Below are 14,846 nucleotides of genomic sequence, written 5' to 3'. Positions count from 1 at the left end.
GTTGAGAATAAACATGGGACCGCACCTGGAAGTGTCAGACCCTCTATGATGGGTATGTTCTTCTTTCTCCTAATGTGCCATACTCTTGACTTTTACTAAAGGTTTTTGTCACCACACCCTATGGAGACTTGTGAATCCTTTCTACCAATTATCAGGCCCTTTGCAACTGACTCACTTGAATCTTTTCAGATATAGTTGAGAGGTTGACTTGGATTTTTTCTTCTTTGCATTCATTCTTACTAAAGTAAACATATTTGCAAAACAGAACATAAGGGAAATAGTAATAAAGGATTTGTTCTTATCTCCAAAGCTGTTTATCATTATAAATCACTTTAGAGAAATATCAGATTATAAAATATAAGGGTACATAATTTCTCAAGGGATTTTTTTAGGAAAACACACACACACACACACACACACACACACACACACAAAACCTTCCAAACATTAAGAAGTAGTGTTTGACATTTATTTTGACTCAGCAAAACAGATTTTTTTTTCTTTTTTTAAGGCTTTATTTATTTATTTGAGAGAGAGAGAATGAGAGAGAAAGAGAATGAGAAGAGGGAGGGTCAGAGGGAGAAGCAGACTCCCCGCTGAGTAGGGAGTCCAATGCGGGAATTGATCGTGGGACTCCAGGATCATGATCTGAGCCAAAGGCAAACACAACCAACTAAGCTACCCCAGGCATCCAAGAAACAGACTCTTACCTCTAGAGAACACACTAATAGTTACCAGAATGGAGGTGGGTGGAGGAAAGTGTTGAACAGTGATGGGGATTGAGGAGTACACTTGGGACAACCTAATATGATTTCAACAAGAGAGGAAGTGTAAATAGCATGTTAAAAGAGGCAAAAAAGTCAAAGTCTTCTGCAGGGTCTGTGTGTGTAATATTTTCATGTTACTCAACTCTTCCCAGAGTCACTGAATGAGGAAAGACAATATCCAGAAAGAGAAAATAACTGAGAACTTTATATAACAACTGCAACTAATTATCTCAATGATCTCTACATACATATAATCATATAATGTGCTCTCTGTAATCATCACAACAGTCCCAAGAGGGTGGGTATTAATTACCCCCAATTTGTAAATGGGGAGAATGAGGATTACAGACTTTAAAACAATTTTTCAAGGTCACACAAACAATAACTGGTGAAATAGATCCCAGCTCAAGTTGGTCTCTCAACTACTACTGCTACCACTTCCTTTTGTCTATTTCTTTTTTTTTTCCAATTTATTTATTTTCAGAAAAACAGTATTCATTATTTTTTCACCACACCCAGTGCTCCATGCAAGCTGTGCCCTCTATAATACCCACCACCTGGTACCCCAACCTCCCACCCCTCCGCCACTTCAAACCCCTCAGATTGTTTTTCAGAGTCCATAGTCTCTCATGGTTCACCTCCCCTTCCAATTTACGCAAAAGCACATACCCTCCCCAATGTCCATAACCCTACCCCCCTTCTCCACCAGTCAGAATGGCTAAAATCAACAAGTCAGGAAATGACAGATGCTGGCGAGGATGCGGAGAAAGGGGAACCCTCCTACACTGTTGGTGGGAATGCAAGCTGGTGCAACCGCTCTGGAAAACAGCATGGAGGTTCCTCAAAATGTTGAAAATAGAACTGCCCTATGACCCAGCAATTGCACTACTGGGAATTTACCCTAAAGATACAAACGTAGTGATCCAAAGGGGCACGTGCACCCGAATGTTTATAGCAGCAATATCCACAATAGCCAAACTATGGAAAGAACCTAGATGTCCATCAACAGATGAATGGATCAAGAAGATGTGGTATATGGAATACTATGGAATACTATGCAGCCATCAAAAGAAACGAAATCTTGCCATTTGCGACAACATGGATGGAACTAGAGCGTATCATGCTTAGCGAAATAAGTCAAGCGGAGAAAGACAAATATCATATGATCTCCCTGATATGAGGAAGTGGTGATGCAACATGGGGGCTTAAGTGGGTAGGAGAAGAATCCATGAAACAAGATGGGATAGGGAGGGAGACAAACCATAAGTGACTCTTAATCTCACGAAACAAACTGTGGGTTGCTGGGGGGAGGGGGGTTGGGAGAAGGGGGGTAGGGTTATGGACATTGGGGAGGGTATGTGCTTTTGGGTAAATTGGAAGGGGAGATGAACCATGAGAGACTATGGACTCTGAAAAACAATCTGAGGGGTTTGAAGTGGCGGGGGGGGGGGTGGGAGGTTGGGGGTACCAGGTGGTGGGTATTATAGAGGGCACAGCTTGCATGGAGCACTGGGTGTGGTGAAAAAATAATGAATACTGTTTTTCTGAAAATAAATAAATTGGAAAAAAAAAAAAAAGAAATGTCGTACTGACACTTGATAGGAATAGGGATATGTTAGCTGCTTATAAAGTGCAAATTACAGTTTGAAACTCCCATATAATATAGGTGCCCAGTGCTAACTTAACCACCCTGTTTTGGGATGGATTGAAGGTTTACACTCAGTTCAATCTGCACAGCCTGGCTTTAGCTACATAACCATTTAGCTATTAAAAAATACCATTGTGGGGGTGCCTGGTTGGCGCAGTTGGTTGACCATCTGACTCTGGATTTTGGCTCAGATCGTGATCTCGGCTCATGAGATAGAGCCCTGCCATGGGCCTCCATGCTCAGCCCAGGGTCTGCTTAAGATTCTCTCCCTTTTTCTCTGCCCCTCCTGATGGTGCTCTCTCGCCCTCTCTCTCAAATAAATGAATAAATAAATCTTAAAGTACTGCTGTAAACTTTTGACTGGGAAACCCTGAAAGCAAGATGCCTTGCATGTCTTACTGATTTATAATCTGATGAAAAGAACATCTGCAGTTGAGAATAAACATGGGACCGCACCTGGAAGTGTCAGACCCTCTATGATGGGTATGTTCTTCTTTCTCCTAATGTGCCATACTCTTGACTTTTACTAAAGGTTTTTGTCACCACACCCTATGGAGACTTGTGAATCCTTTCTACCAATTATCAGGCCCTTTGCAACTGACTCACTTGAATCTTTTCAGATATAGTTGAGAGGTTGACTTGGATTTTTTCTTCTTTGCATTCATTCTTACTAAAGTAAACATATTTGCAAAACAGAACATAAGGGAAATAGTAATAAAGGATTTGTTCTTATCTCCAAAGCTGTTTATCATTATAAATCACTTTAGAGAAATATCAGATTATAAAATATAAGGGTACATAATTTCTCAAGGGATTTTTTTAGGAAAACACACACACACACACACACACACACACACACACAAAACCTTCCAAACATTAAGAAGTAGTGTTTGACATTTATTTTGACTCAGCAAAACAGATTTTTTTTTCTTTTTTTAAGGCTTTATTTATTTATTTGAGAGAGAGAGAATGAGAGAGAAAGAGAATGAGAAGAGGGAGGGTCAGAGGGAGAAGCAGACTCCCCGCTGAGTAGGGAGTCCAATGCGGGAATTGATCGTGGGACTCCAGGATCATGATCTGAGCCAAAGGCAAACACAACCAACTAAGCTACCCCAGGCATCCAAGAAACAGACTCTTACCTCTAGAGAACACACTAATAGTTACCAGAATGGAGGTGGGTGGAGGAAAGTGTTGAACAGTGATGGGGATTGAGGAGTACACTTGGGACAACCTAATATGATTTCAACAAGAGAGGAAGTGTAAATAGCACGTTAAAAGAGGCAAAAAAGTCAAAGTCTTCTGCAGGGTCTGTGTGTGTAATATTTTCATGTTACTCAACTCTTCCCAGAGTCACTGAATGAGGAAAGACAATATCCAGAAAGAGAAAATAACTGAGAACTTTATATAACAACTGCAACTAATTATCTCAATGATCTCTACATACATATAATCATATAATGTGCTCTCTGTAATCATCACAACAGTCCCAAGAGGGTGGGTATTAATTACCCCCAATTTGTAAATGGGGAGAATGAGGATTACAGACTTTAAAACAATTTTTCAAGGTCACACAAACAATAACTGGTGAAATAGATCCCAGCTCAAGTTGGTCTCTCAACTACTACTGCTACCACTTCCTTTTGTCTATTTCTTTTTTTTTCCAATTTATTTATTTTCAGAAAAACAGTATTCATTATTTTTTCACCACACCCAGTGCTCCATGCAAGCTGTGCCCTCTATAATACCCACCACCTGGTACCCCAACCTCCCACCCCTCCGCCACTTCAAACCCCTCAGATTGTTTTTCAGAGTCCATAGTCTCTCATGGTTCACCTCCCCTTCCAATTTACGCAAAAGCACATACCCTCCCCAATGTCCATAACCCTACCCCCCTTCTCCACCAGTCAGAATGGCTAAAATCAACAAGTCAGGAAATGACAGATGCTGGCGAGGATGCGGAGAAAGGGGAACCCTCCTACACTGTTGGTGGGAATGCAAGCTGGTGCAACCGCTCTGGAAAACAGCATGGAGGTTCCTCAAAATGTTGAAAATAGAACTGCCCTATGACCCAGCAATTGCACTACTGGGAATTTACCCTAAAGATACAAACGTAGTGATCCAAAGGGGCATGTGCACCCGAATGTTTATAGCAGCAATGTCCACAATAGCCAAACTATGGAAAGAACCTAGATGTCCATCAACAGATGAATGGATAAAGAAGATGTGTATATATACACAATGGAATACTATGCAGCCATCAAAAGAAACGAAATCTTGCCATTTGCGACAACATGGATGGAACTAGAGTGTATCATGCTTAGCGAAATAAGTCAAGCGGAGAAAGACAACTATCATATGATCTCCCTGATATGAGGAAGTGGTGATGCAACATGGGGGCTCAAGTGGGTAGGAGAAGAATCCATGAAACAAGATGGGATCAGGAGGGAGACAAACCATAAGTGACTCTTAATCTCACGAAACAAACTGTGGGTTGCTGGGGGGAGGGGGGTTAGCAAAACATTTTTATGGTCATAATATATTGTGTATGTTGATGCTTAGTGTTATTATTGTCTTTCCTAAAAATCTGCAAATAAGACTTTTCAAAATTAACCAGTAGCTATTTCCAATTTTATTTTTTTTATTTTTATTTATTTATTTATTTATTTATTATTTCTAATTTTAGATAGTAATTTATGTTTATATCTTAGTGAACTTAAGAGTCTTGACCAGATACCTTTAAAAACAAAACAAAACAAAAACCCAGTAATTTAAAGTTTATTCCAGCTCTAATGCAGGTTATTCTGACTTTAAAGTAGCATCACATGGCATTCCTCTGAGTCCTTTCCCGAGATGTACAGAAGAACATCTGTCTGTTCTATACATCCAAGCAGTCTCTGGCACTGGGGGTTATCTGGGTTTGGAACACACAGCAGTGAACAAATGGATACAAGAGCTTGAGAAATAGTTAAAGCAGGAGACCATTGTGATCTTAGAATATCGAGACAAATGCTGCCATTACTGTTAATATTTGGATGATAAATTCTTGTTGCAAATGCAACCTTAGGTGGTGTGAAGAGGTATCTGTAGGAAGATGAATTGTCCAAAAGAATACACCACCTTGATATGAGCTGTCATTAGGTCCCGTAATTGTGACTTGCCAATGAAACACATCATCTCCAACTGAACTTGCCAAACATTGTGCTGGAGGATCATGGCCCAAATACCAAAATACCCTTTAAGGTGGTCTTAGTTTGCAGTTTTTTTAAATTTTATTTATTTATTTATTTTATTTTTTTATAAACATATAATGTTTTTTATCCCCAGGGGTACAGGTCTGTGAATTGCCAGGTTTACACACTTCACAGCACTCACCATAGCACATACCCTCCCCACTGTCCATAATCCCACCCCCCTCTCCATTCCCCCAACCCCCAGCAACCCTCAGTTTGTTTTGTGAGATTTAAGAGTCACTTATGGTTTGTCTCCCTCCTGATCCCATCTTGTTTCATTTATCCTTCTCCTACCCCCCTCACCCCTGATGTTGCATCTTCACTTCCTTATATCAGGGAGATCATATGATAGTTGTCTTTCTCCGATTCACTTATTTTGCTAAGCATGATACCCTCCATCCACGTCATCTCAAATGGCAAGATTTCATTTCTTTTGATGGGTACATCAACAGATGAATGGATAAAGAAAATGTGGTATATATATACAATGGAATACTATACTATGCAGTTTGTAGTTATTTTATAATCATTCTTATTAAGGCATTTTAAAGTAATGCTTTATTTTATTGTTTATCTTCCATGCTTTCTAAAAGAGTTATCATTAGCTGTCTCTACCACCTTTCTATAAAAGCCATAGTCACTGAAGGGTGCATTTTAGCATTTGAAACCTCAGTATTATTCATAAAATGAATATTAAAAGACACATTGCATTTTTTATTACCTTGAAAAAAGAGAATATTATGACTTCTGTGCCAACTGTCAAACTCCACTTTAGTAAAGAATATATGCAATATTTATAACACATTGTACTATACACACAAGCACACACATGTGTTAATTTTTAATGTCATGTTTTCAAACTGGACAACAAAAGGAGAGATACTAATAAGGACCATCTGCTACTTTAAACTTTGTCCTATGTTTTTAATTTCAGTCATGAGTCTCTTAAAGAAAAACAAAAAACATGGGACATCTGGGTGGCTCAGTAGGTTAAAGCCTCTGCCTTCAGTTCAGATCATGATCTCAGGATCCTGGGATTGAGCCCTACATCAGGCTCTCTGCTCAGAGGGGAGCCTGCTTCCTCCTTTCTCTCTCTGCCTACTGGTGATCTCTGTCTGTCAAATAAATAAATAGAATATTTTTTAAAAAAGAAAAACAAAAAGTGACATCAGGGACGCCTGGTAGCTCAGTTGGTTAAGTGCCTGCCTTCGACTTGGGTCCTGGGTCATGATCCCAGGGTCCTGGGATAAAACCCGCCACCAAGCTCTCTACTCAGCCGGGAGTCTGCTGCTTCCTCGCCCACACCCTTTCAAATAAATAATTAAAATATTTAAAAAATCCTGATATCATACACATCCACATTAAAGATGCACCAATATAATTTCATTTAGGGGACAGCGATTTCTAGCCCCCAGGGTTCAGGACACAGAAGAGGTTTTAACACATTTTTTTTTTCAGTTTATACTACCCTATCCCCCGGCTTCACATTTTATATTCCTATGATTGCCTGAATAGAAATAGTTGTATTTTTTTTTCTTTTGAAATAACACTGTCTATCCTAGTTTCTGAGATAATACTGCAACATTTTCAACGTGATATTCACCTCAGCTCTCTTGATCTCTCCAATTAAATTGGTTTTACCTTTTCTACCTTTAAAATCAACTTTACTTTAATAGATGCCCCAAGGAAATTCAAGCACAGAAATACTCAGGTGTGATAAATCAGTTTCTGCTGATAAAGAAGTTTTGCTCTTTCTATAAATGAACATTTCAGTTGTTGTTTGACTAGATTTGTCAGTCTAAAGAAAACAAAAATGTTTTTTTTTTTTCTCATCTTCATTAGATCATAGTTTTTTATTAGGCTTGGATGTTGAGTGCCAGATGCATTCAATGGAAAACAAGATTGATTTATCATCTTCATCGTAAAGCGGTGATACCAAGGTAGAATACAAGTAAATGTTTTGCCTTTAAAGTAAATTAAGAAAATTATAGTCAATATATTCTTTAGAAACTTGGAGTAAACTTGAAGTCTATCTTGAGAAAAATACCAGATACTGGACACAGTAACCCAAGGAACGAAGAATAACAGTATCCCTTTACCTACTAAGAAGAACAAGGAAAAATGAACTTTGACATAGTCTTCAAGTGCTTGAAATTTTATCATGAAAACAAACAAAGCAAAACAGCAATCTAGTATTTTTAACTTCTATATAAATAGACAAACTGAAAGGGCTTATGTCATAGCATAAATATATGAGATTCTCATATCCTGAACATGAAAAATGATATAAAATTTTAATGGTTTATTCAATATATTGTCAAATTTTAGCTGAGTGTGTGTGGATTTGATGATTTTAGAATCCTCCCAGCTCCACAAGATGCTGAGTCTATCAAAGTATCACCTTTCACTGTTTGATGTGGTTATAACTGCAAAACATCTTTCCATCATGTACAATAAAAACAGACTTCAAAAAACTAGATGAAGCTAGGAATGTTTAATCTAAATTCATTTTACAGAAGTGGAGAAAAAACCCCCAAGATTTTGCAGTGCTTGGGCTTCTTTTTTTTTTTCTTCTGTAAAAAAGTAACTTCATTTTTGAAATAAAAACTGTCATTAGATAATTTTTTACATCTCAGTGGTTTTGTGTAGCTTTGAGCAATGTACAATGTGTTCTCCTTTCCTTGAGTTGTCTGATATAAGTGAATTTGTGGTGGCGTAAATATATTAAGGGGAATGGATGTTTCACTGTTTAAAATTTGCTAACATCAACACTACTTTAAAAGGGGAGGACCAAAAAAAAAAACCAAAAAAACTTTATCTTTGTGTAAATTGTTGTCTTTACCCAAAATAAATGCACCCCAAAATAAACAGCTTCATTTTCATAATAGCTCTATTTAACCAAAACATAATGCAAAACCAGCATGTGATTGGTAGATTTCACAGTACTTATGTATATATATAGCAATACATTAAATCATTATGTATTTTCAAAGAATGATAGCTTCAAGATGGGCCAATTCCCTTTGAAATGACCACCACAAAATGGCTTAAAAATTATCAACTTCTTCATGTTTATTTCTGATACACAAATTTATGCTTTACCTATGATACTGAGATTATTATAAAAAGCCCTTGGGAAAAAACCTCCCTCTATCAATCTATAAAGATAACCAAAGGCTAACAATTTATACCAGTTCTTTCAGGTATAATACTGAAACCAAAAGTATTACATCTATATAAGATACAATACAAAAATGAAATTGGGTGTTAGAGTGCTATCTCTCAGAATAATAATAGCACAAATAGCAAATAATAATTAGTATAAAAACATTAAGAAAACTATACATAGGACTTCTTCTGTGCTTGGTAATATTGATTGTAATATCAGATATATTTATTTTATATAATTTTTGAGGTACAATTATTATTTCATCCACTATAAAAATGAGAAACTGGAGCCACAGGAATTAAGTAATTTCTTAGGGTTACCACATAGAATATGGTAAAGCTAGGATCTGGAAAAAAGTAGACTATTTCTAGAGACCTTCTTCTGAACTATACTGCTGACCCACCTGTCTATAGAAATAATGTTTTTAAAGGCATAAGTAACTTCTGATATTTTTGCTAACCTACTTGGCCTTAATAATATATTTCTAGGTTTTTGAATATTTTACTTCATTCTATTTGTTTTCTGTTGTTGCTGTAACAAACTACCACAAACAGCTTAAAAAGCAACACATATTTCTGGAGGTTGGAGAACAGAGATGGCCTTACTGGGCTAAAATAAAATTGGCAGGGCTGCATGCATTTCTGGAGGCCCTAGGAGAGAATGCATTTTCTTGCCTCTTCCAGCTTCTCAAGGCTGTCTTCTTTCATTGCCTTGTGGCTCCTGAATATCTTCACAGCGAGCAATGCCCAGGAGAATATTTCACTGGGCTCACAGAATTATCTAAGGTAATCCCTTTATTTTAAGGTCAGTTGATTAACAACCTCAATTTCATCTGCAAATTTAATTGCCCCTTGCCGTGTAATGGAACATATTCAAAGGTTCAGGAGGTTAGGACATATGCATTTTTGGGGACCATTATTCTGCCCACCATACTCATGATATATTTATTATACAGAGTGTTTTGTATGTGTGCTTTGTGTGTGTACAAAACATTATCATCACAGTTTAATGGGAGGTTGAATTAATTACCCACTTAATTGTACCTTTGACATTTTGGGTTATAAAATTCTGTTTTGTTTCGAAAATTTAGAAAACATTAACTGTGTTAACCACTCACGTGTTTGGTTTTTATTGGATATTGCCATTTGGTCAGTGAACCTGTAGCAAGGCATGGCAGTTTTATCTACTCTCCCCGACTCTTGGAACCATGCTGGTAATAACTGCAATTTGAATACTTAACTTCATTCTCTGGTGTAAAATATAAACTCTTTAAGAGTAGAATCCTGTAAGTGTGAAAACTGATTACATTTTGATGACAAGTCTGTTATTATCCTGGGTCACTTGCTTACACTTACTTTGCTTTCTTTTTTAAAATTTTCCTCATGAAAAACAAAGGGAAATTAGTGTACATACACACACACACACACACACACACACATATATGTAATCCTATATTATTTAATACATATGCTTATTGTGTCTCAAAATGTTGGATTGGAACATGATTAAGAAAGAGCACTCTTTGTATTGGTATATTTTGTATCTAATATTAAAAAGTAGAAGAAAGGGAGCACCTGGGTGGCTCAGTGGGTTAAGCCTCTGCCTTCAGTTCAGGTCATGATCTCAGGGTCGTAGGATTGAGCCCACATCAGGCTCTCTGCTCCGTGGGGAGCCTGCTTCCCTTCCTCTCTCTCTGTCTGCTTCTCTGTCTACTCATGATCTCTGTCAAATAAATAAATAAAATCTTAAAAAAAAAAAAAGTAGAAGAAGAACACCTGGGTGGCTCAACCGTTAAGCAGCTGCCTTCAGCTCAGGTCATGAACCCAGGGTCCTGGGATGGAGCCCTGCATCAGGCTCCCTGCTCAGCAGGGAACCTGCTTCTCCCTCACCCTCTGGTGCTCTCCCTGCTTCTGTTCCCTCTCTTACTGTCTTTCTCTACATTTCAAATAAATAAACAAAATCTTAAAAAAAAATCCAATAATTCTCTACCTAAAGAAAATATTTATTATCAAGCTGGGAAATTTTCTCTACATTGTATAATATTCCTGAGGGCAATTTTACTGAGGGTTCGAGTCCTTACTTGGAAATAATTACCTAGAGATGTAGGCCTGAAAGAAATAAAGAATGTATACATGCAAACAAACATTAGATGGAAAATAATCACTGTAAACACCTATATGTATGATCCACATTACATAGTGATCATATGACTATATGGTATGAATGAAAAAAGAATTAAACAGAGGCTTAAACATGATTTTAGCCTGGGCCCATGAGGTGAGGTGCAAAAATGCATGGAGCAGTGTTTCTAAACTTTTTTGTTGTTGTTTTAAATTATTACTTCCTAAGGAAACTTACTAAATACACTGATCATTTTTTTAAAATATTTTATTTATTTGTCAGAGAGAGAGAGAGAGAGAGCACAAGCAGAGGGAGGGAGAGAGGGAGAGGCAGACTCCCTGCTGAACAAGGAGCCGGATACAGGACTCAATCTTATGACCCTGGGATTGTGACCTGGGCCAAAGGTAGACACTTAACAAACTGAACCACCCAGGTGTCCCTAAATATACTGTTTTTAACTACTTATTTCCTTTCATGGAATTTTAATACTGTTATTTACTGTTATGATGGCCCTTTGGAGGACCACACATTAAGGATGTCATTTACTGCCCCCCCCAAACAGTTTTTACCTCCTTGGAGATAGTATCATCCCCATTGAGAATACAGAAACATAGAGTGACAGCAACGTCACTGCTTGATAGCAGTGTCAGAGCTTGACAGCAAGCTCAAGCTGTTTTCAAAAACCTTCATTTTACTGACAGGAAGCTTAGACACAGAGAAGGAAATTGATTTGTCTGAAACAATACATTCTTACTAGGTAGTATGGATAAAATAAATATATAATGCATGGAATATGGCCAGTTTGCTTCTATACACAAGTAATATTGATCAAAACAAGAAGCACTGTAGGAAAGAAAAATACCCCTAAGTACCTACATTATAACTAAGTGATGTAACTGTCAGGTATTACCTCTTAGTCTGATATTTTGATGTAAACAGAATGCAACATTATTTGAAAATTCAAAAACTAAGTATTACTTGTATGATAGAGTATAATGGGGGGGGGGACCTCCTTTGAGAGAAGCTCAGTCACAGAGACTTACAAATTCCAGTAGAAGGCAAGGCTTGTTTAAAGGTCAATCGCACGTATACTCGGTATTTTCCCTGAGTTAGAGCTTGTTCAACAAAGTAAGGAGTTCACAACTGTCAGACGCTGGCATTTCAAAGGGTAAAAGATATCTTTATGAAATAATCAGGACAAAAATCTCTTCATGCACCATAATGTATTAAATACCTGGAAAAGACTATCAAAATTTCTTCTTCTTCTTCTACCTACTTATGAAAAATGATCTCCTTTCTTAGAGTAGGAAAAATAAATAAATATATTAATAAATATATTATAAATATATTTACATATTATATATTAATATATATTATAAATATATTTATATTAATAAATATATTATAAATAAATATATTAAATACCTGGAAAAGACTATCCAAATTTCTTCTTCTTCTTCTACCTACTTATGAAAAATGATCTCCTTTCTTAGAATAGGAAAAATAAAGAAACCACAATCAGGAAGTAAAACTGCCCTTTGAAGTTAATGTCTTCATATTCCTGATTAAGTGATGGCAAAATATTGTGCGGAAGATTATTGTTGAGATCAGAACAATAAGCAATGTACTACAATGTACTATAATTAAATTCCATTACATAGAAAGGGGAATAGTAAGCCATGTTCCTTGGTCATAGGCATAGATGGTATCTGCCAGGCAACTGCATACAATTCTAGCTGGGAGCACTAGACCATTAATTAAAATTACCAGGATTCTTCTTGCCTAATAAAGTATTCTAAATTTCCTCACATTACATGCTTTAATTTTAATACATTCCTAAATGGTTTAGGAATACCTGTTGTAAAGTAACACAGACAGTGTGGATCTCATGGAGAAAACACAATAGTTATAATAAGGGTAATATGTAACAATTCAAAGGAGATATTTAAAATTTGAAGGAAAAAATAAGTAGTTAAGTCCTTGCCTTGGGCCATACCTTTGATCATGTTAACACTTACTCCCCTTGAAACCAACTCTGTTCAACTCACCTATCCTAAATGTGTCTCCAGGCCAGTAACTCAGGCAAACCTCTCTTCATTTCCATTCATATGAATTTCCTAAGCTTTTGTCAGTTTTTTACTAGCCTTGCTCTTAAATTAATTTTGTTTTACCTGGTCTCTTGTTCCTGATTTGTATTACATCAAGGTCTTCCTCCTACCCTTCATTGGCTACACCTTTCAACCCAATAGACTTTTGGCCTAATATTTTATTCCTAGGTGTCAACTAGAATATAATACCCAAGTCTCAAGTCCAGATACCACACCACCCAAATTGATATCATTGGTTGATAGCCAAAATTGCCCTATAGAAATCAGACAATTGATTTAGTTGTCTGATTAAATTAAATTAAATTAAATTAAATTTAGTCCCTCATTTATTCTTTTACTCATCTAAAATGTATTTATTGAACAGTTCAATAGGCAGGGAACTCTGCTGGTGTTGGAGACATAATGATAAATAAAAAAGGATGGTTCTTTATTCATGGATCTTACATTCTATTTGAGGAGACAGATATGAAATAAATAACTATAATTGCACAAATAATTTTTCCATTTGATGAATACTACAAATCATCTCAGAGAATGTTGACATTATAGACCTAAAAATTTGTTCTAAGCTGGAAAGTCTGGAAATGCTTCATTGAATAAGAGACATTTAATCTAAGGCTCAAAAAATACAGTTTTCTTTGCATGGAATAAGGAGAAACACAAAACAGAATTAAAAGCATAGACAAAGGACCTAAGATAAGGAGGGGCTTGGGTCATCAGAGGAGACATGAGAAGAATCAGTGTGGTAGAAAGTAAAGGGAGAAAGAAGGTGTGTAAAGATACTGGTAAAAATAGATTGATGCCAGATTATATAGCACAATTTTAAGCATTTTGAATTTTAACTAGAGAGCTTTGGGAAGACATTGGTAACTATAAAGTTGTGAAATTACAAGATCCTATTTGGGCTTTGTAAGCATTTTTTTGACAAAGAGTATGGATAATGGATTGGGGGCTTATAAAAGAGGCTACTAAAAAATCAGATCAAAGGACACAATTAAGAGTGAAAAGACAAAGAATGAGGGAAGACACAAATATATGTCTGTAAGGGATTAGTATCTGGAATATATAAAGAACTCCTATAACTCAACAACTGAAAAATGAAATAACTCTATTTTTAAATGGCCCAAGGACTTGAATAGACATTTCTTTAAAAATTATATACAAATAGCCAAAAAGCATATGAAAATGTGATTAACATCCCTAATCATCAGAGAAGTATAATTCAACACCACACTGATGTATCACCTCATGCCCGTTAGGATAGCTACCACTAAGAAAAGAAGAGGAGAGGAGAAGGGAGAGGGGAGAGAGGAAAGAAAAGAGAAAAGAAAAGAGAACAGAACAAATGCTGGGAGAATGTAGAGAAATTGAAACCCTTGTGTGCTATTAGTGGAACTGTAAATATGTTGCAACTGCTATGGCAAACAGTAGGAAAGCCACTCAAAAAAATTAAAAATATAGAACTACAATGCCACTGCTGGGTATATATACAAATAGTTGAAAGCAGTGTCTTTAAAAAATATTTGTCCACCCATGTTTATAGCAGCACTATTCATAATAACCAAGAGATGGAAGCAACCCAAATGTCCAATAACAGATGAATGAGTAGATGAAATGTATATATACATATTACACATTACATATACATACTACAGATTATTATATCATATAATATATATTATATATTTAATATATACTTATATATAATATATAATAATATATAAAGTATAATATTTAATTTATATATATTATATATACATACTGCAGTATATACATACTACAGATTATTCAGTTTTAGAAAGG

The 14,846-nt window shown here is 36.3% G+C and overlaps 1 pseudogene; it reads right to left on the bottom strand.

Annotated features, from left to right (window-relative positions):
* Positions 1 to 5,233: 5,233 nt before the first annotated feature.
* Positions 5,234 to 12,941, bottom strand: LOC122894497 (annotated as a pseudogene).
* Between the last annotated feature and the right edge of the window lie 1,905 nt (positions 12,942 to 14,846).

Source organism: Neovison vison, chromosome 13 (assembly GCF_020171115.1).
Source record: "Neovison vison isolate M4711 chromosome 13, ASM_NN_V1, whole genome shotgun sequence".
NCBI classification, from domain to species: Eukaryota; Metazoa; Chordata; class Mammalia; order Carnivora; family Mustelidae; genus Neogale; species Neogale vison.
The sequence above is the reverse complement of the archived record's forward strand: the minus strand, read 5'-3'. Positions and strand labels throughout refer to the sequence as shown.